The sequence below is a fragment of the Myotis brandtii genome, unplaced genomic scaffold (genome assembly GCF_000412655.1).
Source record: "Myotis brandtii unplaced genomic scaffold, ASM41265v1 scaffold82, whole genome shotgun sequence".
In the NCBI taxonomy this organism is placed as follows: Eukaryota; Metazoa; Chordata; class Mammalia; order Chiroptera; family Vespertilionidae; genus Myotis; species Myotis brandtii.
Genome location: NW_005371324.1, coordinates 5625183 through 5642250, shown reverse-complemented (window position 1 = coordinate 5642250; position 17068 = coordinate 5625183). Strand labels below are relative to the sequence as shown.

General features: G+C 36.7%; 1 protein-coding gene and 1 long non-coding RNA gene across 2 annotated transcripts in view; one reads left to right on the top strand and one right to left on the bottom strand.

Moving 5' to 3' along the window:
• The window catches only part of NAV3 (neuron navigator 3), an 832279-nt gene that overhangs the window by 585893 nt on the left and 229318 nt on the right, over positions 1–17068 (bottom strand). The window lies entirely within an intron of this gene.
• Positions 13981–17068, top strand: part of LOC102249807 — a 29596-nt gene continuing 26508 nt past the window's right edge. The window contains exon 1 of the long non-coding RNA XR_314600.1: positions 13981–14098. This is a non-coding gene — a long non-coding RNA (uncharacterized LOC102249807). The remainder of the gene's footprint in view (positions 14099–17068) is intronic.

Here is a 17068-nt window from a genome sequence, read left to right as displayed (position 1 = left end):
AGGAGGTCATGGTTCAATTCCCAGTCATGGCACATTCCCGAGTGGTGGGCTTGATTCCCTGTAGGAGACTTGCAGGAGGCAGCTGATCAATGATTCTCTCTCCTCATTTATATTTCTCTCTCTCTCTCTCTCCCTTCTCCATTCCTCTCTGAAATCAATACAAATATATTTTAAAAAAGAAAGAATGCACAAGGCATTTTCCTTAAAGGGGTCATATAATCTAATAATTTCCAAACCCAGATAGAAAACTGAATCACCTGAAAATAATCTTAATCATATAGATTCCTTGGGGTCCACCAAACTGGTAATTCAGAAGCTACAGCAGTGATGGCAAACCTATGACACGCGTGTCAGAGGTGACACACGAACTCATTTTTTGGTTGATTTTTTTCTTTGTTAAATGGCATTTAAATATATAAAATAAATATCAAAAATATAAATCTTTGTTTTACTATGGTTGCAAATATCAAAAAATTTCTATATGTTACACAGCACCAGAGTTAAGTTAGAGTTTTTCAAAATGCTGACACGCCGAGCTCAAAAGGTTCGCCATCACTGAGCTACAGGGTAGTGCTTGGAAATCTGTACTTTTCTTTCATCTCTTCTAGACACTCTGATGCAGGAAAACCACTGAGGGGTTGAAACCTCCCTCTGATGCAGGGCTTTCCAAACTTGTCTGCATTTTGGAATCACCTAGGAAGCTTTAAACACTACTGATTCTTGTGTCCAATATTCAGACACGGTACTTCATTAGTCTGTGATGTAGCCTGAGTCTTAGAACCTGCCCTCATCTATATATAAAAGCCTTAAGCGTCCCTTAAGGCAGAACGACTGGTTGCTATGATGTGCATTGACCACCAGGGGAGAGACGCTCAATGCAGGTCAGTGTGCTCCCACAGGAGGAGCACTGTTTAGCCAGAAGCCGGGCTCACGGCTGGTGAGCGCAGCTGCCATGGTGGGAGCCTCTCCCGACTCCGCGGCAGCAGGAGCAGCGGGCCGAGATGAGTGCGTGCAGTGTGGTGCCCAGCCCCAATTTGGGCTCCTCCCTGGCCGCCTGCCACTTGGTGCACTGCTACATCCCCCAAGGGTCCCAGACTGCGAGAGGACGCAGGCCGGGCTGAGGGACCCTTCCCTCCCCCAGTGCACGAATTTCGTGCACTGGGCCTCTAGTACTATATAAATGCACTTTGTATAACTGACTAACCCCAGCTTGAATACCTGAAACAAGGGGAAACATAGTGCCTCAGGTGGTGGCTCTTTCCACACTGAGGCAGCTCTGGTCTGTAGATCCTTCTAATTTGGAGATGAAGTCTGCATTCCTGAATATTTCTGTGCATGTGTAATTATTTATGTTCTTGTAGCCATCAGTGTACACAAAACATTTTTTTTTGCCTTTTTATCTGCAAGTTCTTCAAGTACCACTTTAGCCAGGTTCCTTAGCACCTTCCATGAGTCCTCATCACTCTGGTCACTTTCCTCACAAGAAATTTCTCTTTGCACATAACTGTGCTACCCAGAAGTGAGCACAAGAGTCAGGCATGACATGCTTCCTCCAAGCAGACAATAAAGGATAGAGCAGACAGATCGTGTTTTAAAAGTAGCTCCTGAACTGCCTTTGTTCCTCTCCATGCACTGCTTCTTGAATAGCCAGCCTCCTGCCAACCCTTGCTCCTTCTTTAACTCCTCAGCTCTGCTGTGTAGGTTTTTGTTGTTGTTTTTTAATTCACACAAAAATCTATATTTGGCAAAACATCTTGGCAGCATTTTGTTAGCCTAGCACATTTCCGGTGCCCATTTGAAAGTAATAGAAGTGGCATTTCTGGAAAAGTAGCCCATAATTCACATTATTCGCTGTGCAAACCAAGGAGAATTCATTGTAAATCTTGAAAAAATTCTCTGCCATATAAAGGCTCCTGACTGTTGCTTTGAGTAGTATAAGTACAGGAGTTGGGGAGTGTTTACTAGCCCCAGATTTTTAGTTTATTAGAAATAGATAAGCAAAATCTGGTCACTCACTCTCTATGCCCTCTTCCACCTCCACCCACCCCCTGCAATGCCCATGTCCATGAGTTCTCTCTCTCTCTCTCTTTTTTTTTTCTTTTCTGCTCAATGCATCCACCCTCCCCTAAATCCACCTCCTCCACCAGAACTGCAGTTTGTGTACTAATGTGAGTGTTACTGGCAAAGCAAATAGCATGGGCAAAGCTTGGATATGAGAGAAAATATGGCCAATTTGAGGAACTCAAAGGAATTCAATGAGGAGTGGCTGAAAAATGTTAAGAAGGAATGTTGCATTATAGAATCTGTCATTTAAAAAGTTCATTGCACTGCAAATTGGAAAATAGATGGAAAAGAGCAAAACTGTGATAGGGAAATCTTAATATGGACCACCAGAACAATAAAAGAGCCTCCTGAACTGGTAAAGGAGCTGATGGCATGAAAGAGTAAGGAAACTGAGTGATATGGAATTTAAAAGGTGGAAGTTGGCAGAATTGGTATTTGATTGGATTGAGTGTGGATGTGGGCTTTAAGAGTGCATGAGCATATGGATGATGATACCATTATCTAAGGCAGCAAATCTCACAGGAGAAGTACTCTGGACAGGAGAAGATAAAAGAGTTTGTGAAGCAAACAAAAGAGGCTTTCTAAAACCTAGAAAATTACATGCCAATTTCACTGATGGACATAGAAGCAAAAATCCTAAAGTAACATTAAGAAACTGAAACCAACCCTGGCTGGTTTGTCTCAGTGGATAGAGTGTCGGCCTGCAGACTGAAGGGTCCCGGGTTTGATTCTGGTGAAGGGCACATGCCCGGGTTGTGGGCTCAATCCCCAGTGGGGGGCGTGCAGGGGGCACGATCAATGATTCTCTCTCAGCATTGATGTTTCTATCTCTCTATCCCTCTCCCTTCCTCACTGAAATCAATAAAAATATTTTTTTTAAAAAAAAGAAACTGAAGCCAGCAATTTATAAAATAAATCTTCCATCAATTCCAGCTGGTATTATGCCAGAAATAAATGATTGGTTCAAGATTTGAAAATCAATCAGTGAATTCACCACATTAGAAAATAAGGAAGAAAAATAATATTCTTCTCTCTATTGATGCATAAATATAATTTGACAAATTAAGCATTGATTCATGACAAAAAAAAATCTCTTGGAAAATCAGGTTTATCTGATAAAGCTTACACTTTAACTGATAAAGTATATTCCTAAAATATCTACAGCCAACATCATACTTATTAGTTAAAAGATAGACTTTCCATTTGCTCAAGAATAGTACATGAACACCTGCTAAAATAACTTCTATTCAGTATTCTATTGGCCTAGTCAGACAGTAAAACAAAAAAAAAATATGAGCAAGAGGGAGAGGGAGGGAAGATGCAAGCTAGCAGTATAAACACAGGAAAAACTGTTATTATTTATAAATGTTATGATAATTTATATAAAATATTAAAGAATTAAGAGGTAAATTACTAGAATTAATGAGTCTAGCAAGTGTCTTAGATGCAAATTCAATATATAACATTTCTTTATATTTCTGTTACAGAAATATTCAAAAAATGAAACTATAAAGATACTATTTATAGTGCCCCTAAAAATATCAAATATCTTGGAATAAATCTTATAAAAATAATAAAACTTTATGAGAAAGCAATAAAAGACAATAAAATAAATATATAATAGAGGGCTATGCCATATTCATGGACTATAAGATTCAATACTATAGAAATGCCAATGCATGCCTAAAAGATTTAGAGATCCAATGCATTAGTAATCAAAATTCCCAGTTCTCTTTATATCACTTTAGAAGATGCTTCTAAAATATATGTTAAAATGCAAAATACCAAGAAAGCCCAAAACACTCATGTAGAACAAGGTGCAACTCTTTGCTCTACCAGATGTTAGGACATGTCATAAACCAACAGTAAGTAAAATGGTATATAACTAATGCAAAGATAGACAATTTAACCAATAAAACGCAGAAAGCCCAGAGAGACTCTTAATACATATAGTCACTTGATTTATTACAAAGGCAGATTCACAAACCTGTGGGGGAAATGTTTTTGTGTTTTGTGTGTGTGTGTGTGTGTGTGTGTGTGTGTGTGTGTGTATGTGTGTGTGTGTGTTTGTGGGTATGTGTGTGTGTGTTTTGTTTTTTGTTTGTGTGTGTGTGTGTTTTGTTTGTTTGTTTTTCAGTAAAAAGGTCTGGGTCAATTGGACATCCATGTTGAAAAAAATTAAACTTGACCTCTACTTCACACCAATAATCAATTCCAGGTGGATTTTAGATTTACATGCAACAAAACAATGAAGTTTCTAGGAGAATGTGTTTGTGTTCTGGGGAGATGGAAATATATCTTAAACAAGAGCCTAAAAGCACTGAACATAAAGAAAAATACCTAGGATTGTATTGAAATCAAAACTTTTTATTCAATAAGAAAATATAAATGTAACCATGGAGTAGAAGAAGGTACTTGCTATTTGTATTACTACATAGAAAAACATCCAAAAATCAAGAAAAGTCAGGCAGCAGACAAAAATATTTGAATAGGCCCTCCATATAATAATAATAGTAGTAATAATATCAGTAATGATAGCGATATAGATAGAGAACAGATTAGTAGTTGCTGTGGGTTAGACATGGGGAAAGAGGGTATGTCTAAAAGGGAGAGTATAAGGAAGGCTTGTAGTAACAGAGCAAGATATTACCATTGGGGTTAACCAAGTGAAGGGTATAAAGGACCGCCCTATACTTTTTATTTCTGCCACTTTCTATGAATCTGCAATTATTTAAAAATTAAAGGTGAGAAAAAAAGAGTATCTACACATGGCAAATAAACACATAAAAGCGAAAGTGAACGACCTCATTAGTAATCAGGAGAACACTAATGTAAACCATAATGAGATGCAGCTTATCTACCTAAATGAATTTTTTTTAAAAGAATACCAAATGTTAGCAAAGTCATGAAACAATAACACTGCTGATCAATGTGTAAACAGGTACAAATATTTTGCCAAAAAATAAGTTTTACCTACTAAATTTTAAGATGCACATACTATTGTATGACCCAGCAGTAATATTCCCACGAATGTACTCTTCAAAAACATATTCATATGGCATCAAGAGGAATGTACAAGAAAATCCCTTCATAATGACAACAGCAACAAAAAACAGCAACACAAAACTCCATCAATATTAGAATGAACAAAAATAAAAAAAATATTAGAATGGATAAATAACTTGTGACATATTTATATGAGATAACTTTACATTAAATAAAATTAATAAACTATAGACATGCATATCAATATGGATAAATCTAAAAAATACTAAGAATTCAAAGAAGTCTAAACCAAAATAATATATACTATATTATTACATTTATATAAAGTTAATGGTATAAATGGTATTAGAAGTCATGATATGGGTTACTTTTGGTGGGTGGAGGGAAGGGAGTTTGGAGTTAATAGGAATTTGCCTGGAGTGCTATCAACATTCCTTTTTTTATTATTTTGGTAGGCATTAAGTGGATGTTAGCTTGTTTACAATTCACTGAACTGTAAATTTACATTATGTGCAGTTTTTTATGCTTTGGGATACAAATTTTAGCTAAGAAAAATTTCAGATGCATCTGTCTTTAGTATTTCCATGTTGCTCTAATAAGCAGCAAATAAGTAAGTTAGACTGATGTCACACTGTTATTAGTGGCTATTAGATACTCTTTTTTTTCTAAGGTTATGGACCCAGTTGTTTGATTATTGCCCTGACTTTTGTCTAAGAACAATGTTAAGTTTACCAATACAGGGTCTATCAAATGTCAGAAAATGTATTCGTCTCCTGATTTCCAATATATCTTTCACCTTCTTTAGAGTAATGAGTTTTATACTCTATCAACTATACATTTTATATACATTTTTATATCAGCATGAAATAATATTTCCAAAAGCATCATGAATGCTCCAAGTTATTAAAATGTATCCATCTTACCTAGAGCCTCTCTTACAGGGATAAAAGTCACACAGCAATGAGAGACCAATATGCACTTGACAGAGTCAGACCCCAAAAAGCAAATTTTCAATATAGCCCTTGTCTTTACAGAGCTTACAGTCCAGTGAGGAGTCGGATGTAAATTAAACTAAGGAGCATCAACATACTCTTCTCAGCGCTGTCCAACAACAAAACATTCGAATACTGATGAGTTTACATCCATGATAAAAGACAATTTTATGCCCAGCCAGGGTGGCTTCATGGTTGAGCATCAAACCATGAAACGAGTGATCACAGGTTGGATTCCAGATCAGGGCACAAGCCTGGGCTTAGGGCTTGATCCCCAGTAGGGGACACGCAGGCGGCAGTCAATCAATGGGATGTTTCTTTCTCATCAATGTTTCTATTTCTCTATGCCTCTCTCTTCCTCTCTCTCTAAAATGAATAAAAACATATTTTTAAAAAAGGCAACTTCATGTATGCAGCATTAATTAATGGAAACTATGCAGATAATTTTTATTTTAATTTGAATATAATTTGAGTTCATTTTAAATGCATAAAAGATGTAATATGATTTATGCTTACTCTTGTAGAATAAAAACCATTTATAAGAAAACTCTAAGTTGCTGGCAGAAAAGAGTGGATTTATATATATTAAAGTGATTCTGGAAGGTTATTCTCTCATATGATGATAATTGTCAATATGTCAGTATTAATTCTCTGCCACTCTTAATATAAGTCAGCTGTTGGGTTTGGAAATGAAATCTAATCATAGTATGCATAACCATAGGTAGTTTCACTTTTTAAGCGAAGATTTCCATATTGTTCAGACTTACCTAGATGTCCTTCAACATATTAAGGATAAAAAAAATTAAGAAGGTGAGATTTGGAAAGGATTTTTTAGTGGTTGGGTGTGTGCTACCTCCTAACCCAGACTTCTGATAGGAATTTTAAGGGGACCATTCAGGAAGCTTGATACTCCTTCCCTGTAGTTGAGGGAAAATAGAAGCCCAGTCCCTAAGCCAGGTAAAGTGGCCTGGAGCAGGGGTAGAATGATCATCTGAGAAGTAAACTGTAGTTTTCTCTGATTGTAGATGAAATGTGTAATTCTTAGGGACAAGATATGGAATCTGTGGTAGGAATGTTTGCTTCAATTCATTTAAAAAAGGGACTCAGCTCAAAAGAGCAATTTGCCAGGTAAAGGTACCCCCGCAGGAGGAAGTTGTAGGTACCACAGGGCAGAGAGCTGAGGAGAGATCTGAAATGTCCAGTTCAAGGAGAAGTCATTACCCAGGTCAAGGAAGGTGAGATTAGAGGGACCCAGTATTGAAATGTTCAAACATCTCAGAAAAATAACCATAAAAAGTCAGTTTTAAATATCACACAGGCCTAGAGAATGAAGCCATCTTACAGCAGCATCAGCCAACAAAAGGTTTTCTACCCCCATGCCTCTCCTCTCCTCCCCATCTTCCCTGTAAGACTCTACTGAGTGGGGGAGGAGGTGAAAAGAAAGGTCCTTTCCGAGTGGCACAAGGGTGGTACGGAGGGGCACTGGTACCCTGTCTTGGTTTGGGTGAAAAAGAAGATTTTGAATAAAGATGTGTTAATAAATATATTAGAATAAAGATTCTAAATTGTGAATTGATATTTTGTGTGACCTAAAGTGATCATAAAGCTGAGCAAATACATGAAATACGTGAAATTTACATCCAGGGACTGAAACAAATTAATTCTACTAAGAAGTTTGAAGAAACAGGAGAAAAGTTTGGAATAGAGATTTAGATTTAGGGGTCATGAGACTGAAGAGATCACTTATAGAAGGTACATAGGCTGAGAAAAGCACCAAGAGCAGAACTCCAGAGGAAAGATCCACCTCGTCTTAGGTAAGTATTGCTATATTCAACCCTAAAAATGTGAATGTGATCATGCCACTTAATTAAAATTCTTCAGTGGTTCCCTAATATCTAAAGCCCAAAAAATAATAAAAATAAATAACTCCTTAGACTGTCCTTCAACACTCTACCCATCATGATCCTGTTTTAACTTTCCAACTTCATATAACTACTTTCTATATTTTGTTGTAATTATACCAAGAAAACTTAAGAGTTTGAGGACAATATGTCACTTCATATCTCAAGCATCATATCCCTAAGTGCCATACAAGCCAATTGGCAAACTCCTGCTTATCCTTTAAGTCTCTTCAAATCCATTTCCTTTCTAAAGGCTTAACTTTTTTTATGCCCCCAACCCCACTCCAGACAAGTCAGGTCTTTCTTCCCCATTGTTCTATGAGCATCTATATACTTCCCTGATAGTATCACACTTACCTAGTTACTTGTCCCCCACTACATTGTCAGCCCCTCTTTACGTTCTTAGAACCCCCATGGTATGACACAATCCCTGAAGGCTAACCATCATCATTCATAAAGTGACTAGAGGCCCAAAGCATGAAGATTCGTGCAAGAATGGGCCTTCCTTCCCCTGGCTGCCGGCACAGCGTTCGCTCAAGCCGGAGCCACCTTTCTGCCTTTGCTCCGGCCCGGAGCTGCCTTTCTGCATTCCCACGCTGCCCAGAGGCCCAGAGCAGCTGGAGCGGTGCAGAACGCCTGTGTTGTCACCATGGCAATGACACAAAGCATCCCACCCCGCCCCCTGGCCTCTCGGCGCCTGTGCGCTGCCCACAGGCCCGCCATCTTTGTTGGGTTAATTTGCATACTCACTCCTGATTGGCTGTGGGGCATCGTGAAGGTATGTTCAATTTACATATTTGTCTATTATTAGTGTAGATTACTACAATTCTAAAGAAAACATGAGGTATGTGTGTGCATGCACACACACCAATAATTTCCTATATATCTAAAAAAGTTGTACGAAAATTGTCTCATTCTACCAAAAACATGTGCAGTTTAGAAAAGGCTCTTTCTGAACTTGCTATTTTAGCTATACGCTTTCTAACTGAGGCACTACATGCATGGATAAAGCACAAAAATCTTAAGTGTACAGTGTATGTCACGCTCAGTTAACCAACACTCATTATTATACAGAATATTCCCCCTCTCCCTTAATAGTCCTAAAGGTAACCACTACTCTGTTTTATCACCATACATTTGTTTCCTTTGTCCTTAAAATTTCATATTAATTGGAATCATACAGCGTATACTCATTTGTTTCTTCTTTTTTTTCAATAGTAAATCAGGAAGGTCCATCTGTGTAGTTGTAAGTAGCAGTCATTCATTCCTTTCTTTTGCTCTATGGTGGGAATGGTTGTGTTTATATGTAACAATTCACATATTTGACCAAAATAATGCCCAATTCAACATTGAGATTTTCTGTCATCCTGAACTCCATGTTCTAGTTCAGGCTTTCTGGACTCTATGCTTACAAATCAAGAGAATAAAAGTTTGCTTTGCTTCACATATTTCTCCCAGGCTCTGTGACCTCTATTCAAGTCAAAGAGAATCAACAGTTCCTGTGCCCAGACTGTTGGCAGCATAACAAATCACAGATCCGGAAACCATTAAGAAAATGACTGAAAATTTATTTTGGATTTTTAAGTCAAAGGTGAAATGGTCTTGCATACCCTTTGAATTATAATACTGAATAATCTCTATGTGGATCAATCAGTATTTATAAAGTGCTAATAAAAGGATCCAGACCCAAAGGGAAAGGGTTAAGAAGTTGTTCCAACAGAAGAGGGTGTCAGGGCCAGAAGTTTCACCTGCCCTCTCACCAATGTGTCCCAGACCCAACATTCTACTGTTACATATGATAAACGACTCTTCCATGTAAAAATATTAGAAAACTATGGGAATAATATGACTGTCATAAAAATGTTAAAAATGTTTACAAACATCAATACCCATACATCATTAAAATATAAAAAGAAAACTAAAAAATAGAAATAGAAGGAAGTCAAGTAGCTATAGCTTCAGTATCATACTTAATGGTAAACTATCAGAATAATACATAGAATATGAAACTATTTGTATGAGGTTTAAAAACATTTAAATCATTACTAAGTATTACTTATAAATGCAGACAAATATAGTAAATGTATAATTTTATGTATGAAGTCATATATCACTTAAAAGTCAGGAAGGACATAAAGATGCCTGCTAACATCATTTCAACAAAACATTATATTATAGAAACTTATCACCATGGTAGGACAAAAAAAACAGTAATAAATACAAGGACAGAAAGGTTAAAAAAAGTATTTGTATATCCTATTCTTGACTATAGAGAGAGTTTGAGAAAATTTATAAACAAATTATTTAGAAGTAATAAGACTATCATTTACAGTACACTGGCAAAATGTATACCTTTACATCAGCCACAACAATAAAAACAATGAAAGAAAACATAATTTTAAAACAGATTCCATTAGTAAGAAAAAGACTGAATACAATGCTCCTTAGAGAAAACTAAAAAAAAATATTAAGATTTTATGTAGGAAGTTTTTTAATTGAAAGATATGAGAAGTATCTATATAAATGGAGAGATACACCATGTTCATGGGAAAGAGAATTCAATATCATAAAGATGTCAGATGTCTTCTTCCCATTATTCCATAATTTCAATTCAGGTCCACTCAAAATTTCAATATATAACTTTATTATGTAGCATAAAAAGCTGATTATTAAATTCATGTGTAGAAATAAAGGGACAAGACTAGCCAAGATAATTTTGAAAATGCTTTCAAAGATATCAAGATTCACATAAAACAATTATATTTAAGACAGAGGGGTCATGGACAAAGGGAAGGACAGACAGATAACTGGAATAGAATTACATCTCAGAAACAGAAGCAGGCACAGCCATATAGTGTATTAATATGCAATCCAATGAGAAAACAATTGATTTAGAAAAATTATTCTGAAACAATAGGTTATCTGCATGGGAAAAATATGGCTAATAGAAAAAGATTTCTTACACAATACATAAAAAATACAAGCTCTAATAAAAAATTTGATAATATTGACTTCAGCCATCTGTATCACAAAAAGTAAGCATAAAACAGAGAAAAGAAAACCCAGGTAGGACTGGGGAAATATATTTACAGTTTACATATATGTATAAGTGCACATTCTAAAAACAGAATTCTTACAAAAAAAATCTCCAATGAAGACAAACAACCCAGTAGAAAAAGGAGCAAAGTATATGAATAGGCAATTCCCAAGAGAAAAACACGAATGGCCAATAAGCATATGAAAAGTAGTAACTGGGAAAATACAAAATTTTAAAAAGACACTACTCCCACCTAACAGATGGTTAAATTTTTAACTGTTACCAATAGCAACTGTTGAAAAAGATGTGACAATGCTAAAACTTTCATGAACTGCTCAGTGGGTATGTCACTGCTGTGCTGGTGTAGTGCAAGCTCTATAATGAGGAGTTTGGCAGCAGCCCTCAGACGCATCCATGGAATTGCCAGGAAGAAATCCACACACTAAAAGACATGCATGTGAAGATTCATCCTTGGCATTGGTACAAAAAAATTAGAAAGATTCTAAATATCCAGTATCAGACATTTAAATAAGTAAATTGTGGCATGTAACTATGACATTGTTTACAGTATTTAAATGAATGATCTAAAGCTCCACATATCCCCATAGACAAATCTTAATAACATAACTATACATCAAATAAGGGAGTTACAAAAGAATAGAGTACGATATCATTTATAAGAAGTTTCAAGCACATTAAGAAATACTAAATACCATTCAGAAAAACATACAAATACGGTAAAAGCATAAAAGCATGCAAGAAACAATCCGAAACCAAGATAGCAGGGCTTTTTTTTCCGGGGGAAGGACAGGTAAGTGAGTTTGGGAAGATTATAAAGGGAGTTTTCATAGTGATGCAGTCAGTATTCCATGTCTTTAAAATATTTCTAAAGTAAAGGTTAAAATGTGGCAAAGTTAGGTGTTAAGTACACAGAAGTTAATTTTGTGTATTCTTTCTGCTTATTCACTCTGCTCTTCTTAACCTTTAAAGTAGTCTACAATAAAAATTAAGATGTTGAACAAAAAACAATAGTGAGACTTCATGGAATGTAAAAGCATTTATAATACATAAATTAATCAACCAACATCCAACTATGGGATGAAAGCAAATGTTTTTCTGCAGAGCTGGGACCTCCCCATACATGGTATTTGACTAAGTTCCAGGATGAGGTCTCTTTTTCGGTTCTCATTAACTGGAGAGCACTGCTGGCACTGACTGGCAGGGCGGGGAGAGGGGAGCGATAAATGTCTTGCGATGTATTGGTACAATCCAGCACAAAGAAAGATTGTCCCTATATCCCCCATTGAGAGAAACGGTCACTGTAACAGTAGCCTTGGGACATGCCTGACTTGACCACAGTGTGAGCTCAGGGCTCTCACCATGATAAGACGGCCTCTTCCTCAGGATCTTTCCTTTAATAATGTTTTTTCCAGAGCATCCTGTCTCAGAGATTGTTCTAGGACCCAGGAAGAGAAAAGATGCATAATGCTCTGCCCTGCCCCCTATGCTGAGATCCCAGCTCATCCTCCTCGGCCAAGGAGTTGGGATCCATCAAGTAAACCTCAAGAAATCATTATGCCCCACCTGATTCGGCCGCATATAATTAACCAGAGCCTCCGGTGCTATTGGTTGCTCCATAAGTGCCCCCACACATAAATGCATCCCTTTTTGTGGTGTCGCAGAGAACCAGAAAATCAATAATCATGTAACACAACTTTTGTGAGTTACTCTTTAGAAAACTGCAATCTAATTTTGTAAGACAAAAAAATTTCTCTTGTTCTCTTGTATACCAAGTATCCAGGAAAAGGTAGGTGTGTGTGTGTGTGTGTGTGTGTGTGTGTGTGTGTGTGTGTGTGTTATTTGCACTGTGATTCACAAACTAAGTTATTGTAAATCTGGGTCTTTCCCACCTGTGACATGCAGGAGACATAAAAACAGCAGGGAAAACAGTATGTTCCCCGCAACATGGCTGCTCTGCTTCGTTTCTGTAGACTAGAAATGCTAGGCTATTTGCCTCTATCAGATAAAGTGGCTCTGCAGCCCACAATTATAAGATCATACATGGGTTTTCAACAGGAAGTTTGGACTTGATTCGTTCAAGATTAAAGGACACAAGGAAGGTTATATCATTCTGAGCCAATAACTGTACATGTAATGGAGATAGAACAGTATAAAATGTACATACTCTTAGGTACTAATGATAAGTAGAAAAAAGCTTGCATCTTTTAGCTAAATTTGTTTATTGCCTGAAAACTCAGTGTAGTAATTCAAGGCCAAGTGACAGGAAATTGCAGTTTCCTGGCTGACAGCAATTCAATCTGCAGTAATAGTTATGAAACGGAATTTCTAAGCTCTGAAGAGGGAAAAAACACAGTATTTTCAATAACTTGGGGTACAACCCAGATGATATGGCACACATTATATAGATTAAATTATGACGTATGCTTACAAGCATGCAGAACCTTATTATGTAATTTCAATCAAACTTTTGATTTGGTCAGATGCTAAAATTTGGTCTATACATGGTCTCCCATAGGGAGATTGGAAACATAGCTGTTTCTTGCTGCAACAGCAAATAGACAATCATTTAATCTAGGTAATCATAAGTAAAAACACTGAAAATTGGTGGGCTAAGACAAGTTTTTAAAGTTTTTCTGGTTTTCTTCTTGTGGAAGGATTGTTTGCTACATAATTCCTCCTTTTGGAAGGGATTTCTATCCGTGTTCATTCCCTACAAATATGTAAATTGTTATGAGAGTAAATAATTGTCAGTCTTGTTTGAACCACAGTACTGTTTTTGTTACAACAAATTAGCCTTTACCCTTAAACAATACAGAAATCCTGGCCTGATAGAGAACATGATAGACTAGATTGTTCTGAGTAAATATTTTCTCACCTCCCCAGCCCCAGTGAATTGGAACTTACCCATGTGACTTGCTTTGCCCAATGAAAGGAAAGTGGACTAATGCACGCAGGGTTTTTTAACTGGCTTGCCCTCTTGATGGTCCTTCCGGAGGAGGAGAAGAGCACACCTTACGTAGCCATGGAGAAGACCTCATTCTAACCCACAGCATGAGGCCAAGCCCAGCCAAGCCCAGGTGAGGTATAGCTGACCTATTAACCAAGACATCAATGCTTCTTGTTCTAAGCTATTGACGTTGGGAGAAGGCAATAGGGGGAAGTTAGGCCACACTACTGAAGCAATATATAATACAGTGAAGAAAGAATATCTGAGGACATATGTAAGGAAACAATTTGAAATTAGAATTTCTAAAAATGTTTATGTGTAGCTCATCATGGTTTTGAGGCAGGAAAGTTAGAAATGGAACAAAAGCTTCAAGCTCTATCCCTCCCCCTTTCCACTTTGGCTGGATTATGGAAGACTTGACCTTAACTGACTACCTGTTCCCCCTTTCCTCCTCCCCAATTTCCTATAATTGAGATAAAACTGTTCTCAACCAGATTCAACAGCCATACAGACCTAAAAGTGACCAAAAGTGCCATAATATCTTTATAATAAATTTGCACCACCCCCCAATCACCACGACAGTTCTGAGATGAACGAAAAAGAAATTGCTATCTGAAGAGGAGGGACAAAGACCAGCCAGTCCAGCAGTCACCCCACTAATGTCAGAAGCCTAGGAACACCCTACCCCTGCACCAAAGTTTAATAAAAACCATCCACCTAGATCCCATCAGTGCTTCTTGTTCTCCGAGGTCGCCTGCTCTCACTTTTTAAGTACAGCCTATCGCTTAATAAATTTATTGCACTTTGATAAATCTTTCTGTCATACTCGAATTCTTTCTTGTTCCATGACAAGAACCTGGTCCCTAGTATTAGGCTGAGGCCTCCCTTGGCATCCCCGGTGACATACCCACCCCCACATCAGCTTGAGTTAAATTTCCTGTTCTTCAACATAAAAGTGTGAAGTACACAATCTCTAAACATCCCTACAACCTTAAGGTTTTATACATTGCTTCCTAATTCTGCCACTTTCTTAGCCAAGGCCCTTCACTACAGACACTCTGAGTAGAAGTACATTCTCCTTGAGAGATTTTATCAGCTGTCCTTGGTTTTAGATCATCGTAAGTCAAGATTTGTTATCATTTTATAGCCCAATGGTCTTCACTTTACTTTCTGTATATCTAACCTTTGGGCACTCATACAACACAAAATAGAAAATGCTATCTCTTAAATATCATAAACTCTTTATAGAGAATCAGAAGTTTGGCGAGCATATAAAACTGGAAATTTTCTATTACAGGGATCAATGGTATATTTTGAAGAGATATCAAAAAGAGACTAGCACTCAGTGGAGGTCCTCTATGTAGTAAGATTTATAAAAGTTCGGGGAGAAGAGAAGTCCTTTGGGGAACAGTCAGTAGTATTTTGTGTCTGGTACAAACACAGGATATGTTTTTCTTCAGGATTGGGAATACATTGCTTAGTTCTCACCAATAGCAAAAGTGAGGTGACACCTCAGGAAACAGACAGTTAAATACATGTGTGAGTGTGAGTGCCTAACACTCCTTCCCATCTGTGTAGCTGAAAGGGAAACAGTTTGAATTCCTGAGTTACTGTTGAAGAACAGTCACCAGGAGAATGGCTTGACCCACATCAGACAGTGATACAAGTGAGAAACATACCTGGGTTGTGTTAAGCCACTGACCTTGGAATTTCTTTTTTTTAATATAATTTTTAGTTTTTGATTTGAGAGAGAGAGATAAAGACAGCGCTTTGTTGTTCAACCTATTTATGCATTTATTGTGATTCCTGTATACACCCTGACCAGGGATCAAAACCACAACCTTTGTGTATTGGGATGATGCCCTAACTGACATTGAAATTTCTTATCACCACAGGTACCCTGACCAATACAGCAGGATCCCTTGGTCTGGTCCCCCATACTATAGCATGGCCCATCATCTTCTCCACTGAAATGTTGCCATACACATTGAAAACCTTTCTCTTTTGTTTCCACATACATCAATAGAATTTGGTTGAACTGATAATAAAGAAAACAGCACAAACTGTTGTAGGTTTCCATTTATGTATATATACAACATGGCACTGCACAAGAGTATTCAGAAGATATAAGGTATGTTTTATGCAGTTGATCAATTTCTAAATGGACTAGAGTTTTACACTGAGTCCTAATATCATTATGGCAAATTTTTCAGTAACTACTAAATAACATGATTTAATATGCTCATAAATGTTAGGTATCAAGTCATAAAAATGAGACACAAAGATAAACTATTCTATGTTTAAACATTCATAAGTTGAGTATAAATATCTTGAGGAATATGAAATATAGGCAAATGAGATATATTCACATATATTCTAGTAACCCTTCTAGACAATGAGTTACTTATATGACAGTTAAGATTACCATATTTTTAGTTCAGGAGTAAGTTGTCTTAGCACATAGTTTAACAAATGGTTGTAGAAATAAGAAAGGAAAAAGAAAGAGAGGAAAGAAAGAAGATTATATCAACCAACCAAAGAAATTTAATAGTCAATTCTTTTGTGAAGGATTATCCTACATATGTGTTTCTGAAAATCTAACTCTTTGCATAATGTAAAGACATTGAACAAAAGAGATTTTAAGAATGGTGAAATACAGTATTAAAAATACTTGACTCACCAGAAATCTATCCACACTAATGCATAATTTGTACTCATTAATTGGAATTATATTGGATTTAATTTTCTTTAATATTAGTTTTGAAAAGGATTTCAGAGCAAATCAATAGTGTAAGTAGTACTTCAACAACACTAGCTGCTTCAAAGCTCTTCAGCTACATGTAATTTGTTTACAAAGGGATGGATGCAGTAATTACAAATGGCTCTTATTATTTGTCAAAGCAAGTCAGGTATTCCTTCATTCAATGTGCATGCATGGATCACCTACCAAATGCTAAGCATTAACTTTATTTTTAGGGCACAGTGAAATGACATTTTCTCAAATATATTTTAGAGAAAAAAAGACTTCTGAAAATGGCAAGCTAATCCTGATGCCAATTATCTACTTTAGCAAAATGTTGGTAAAATTGTTAGGCTTCAA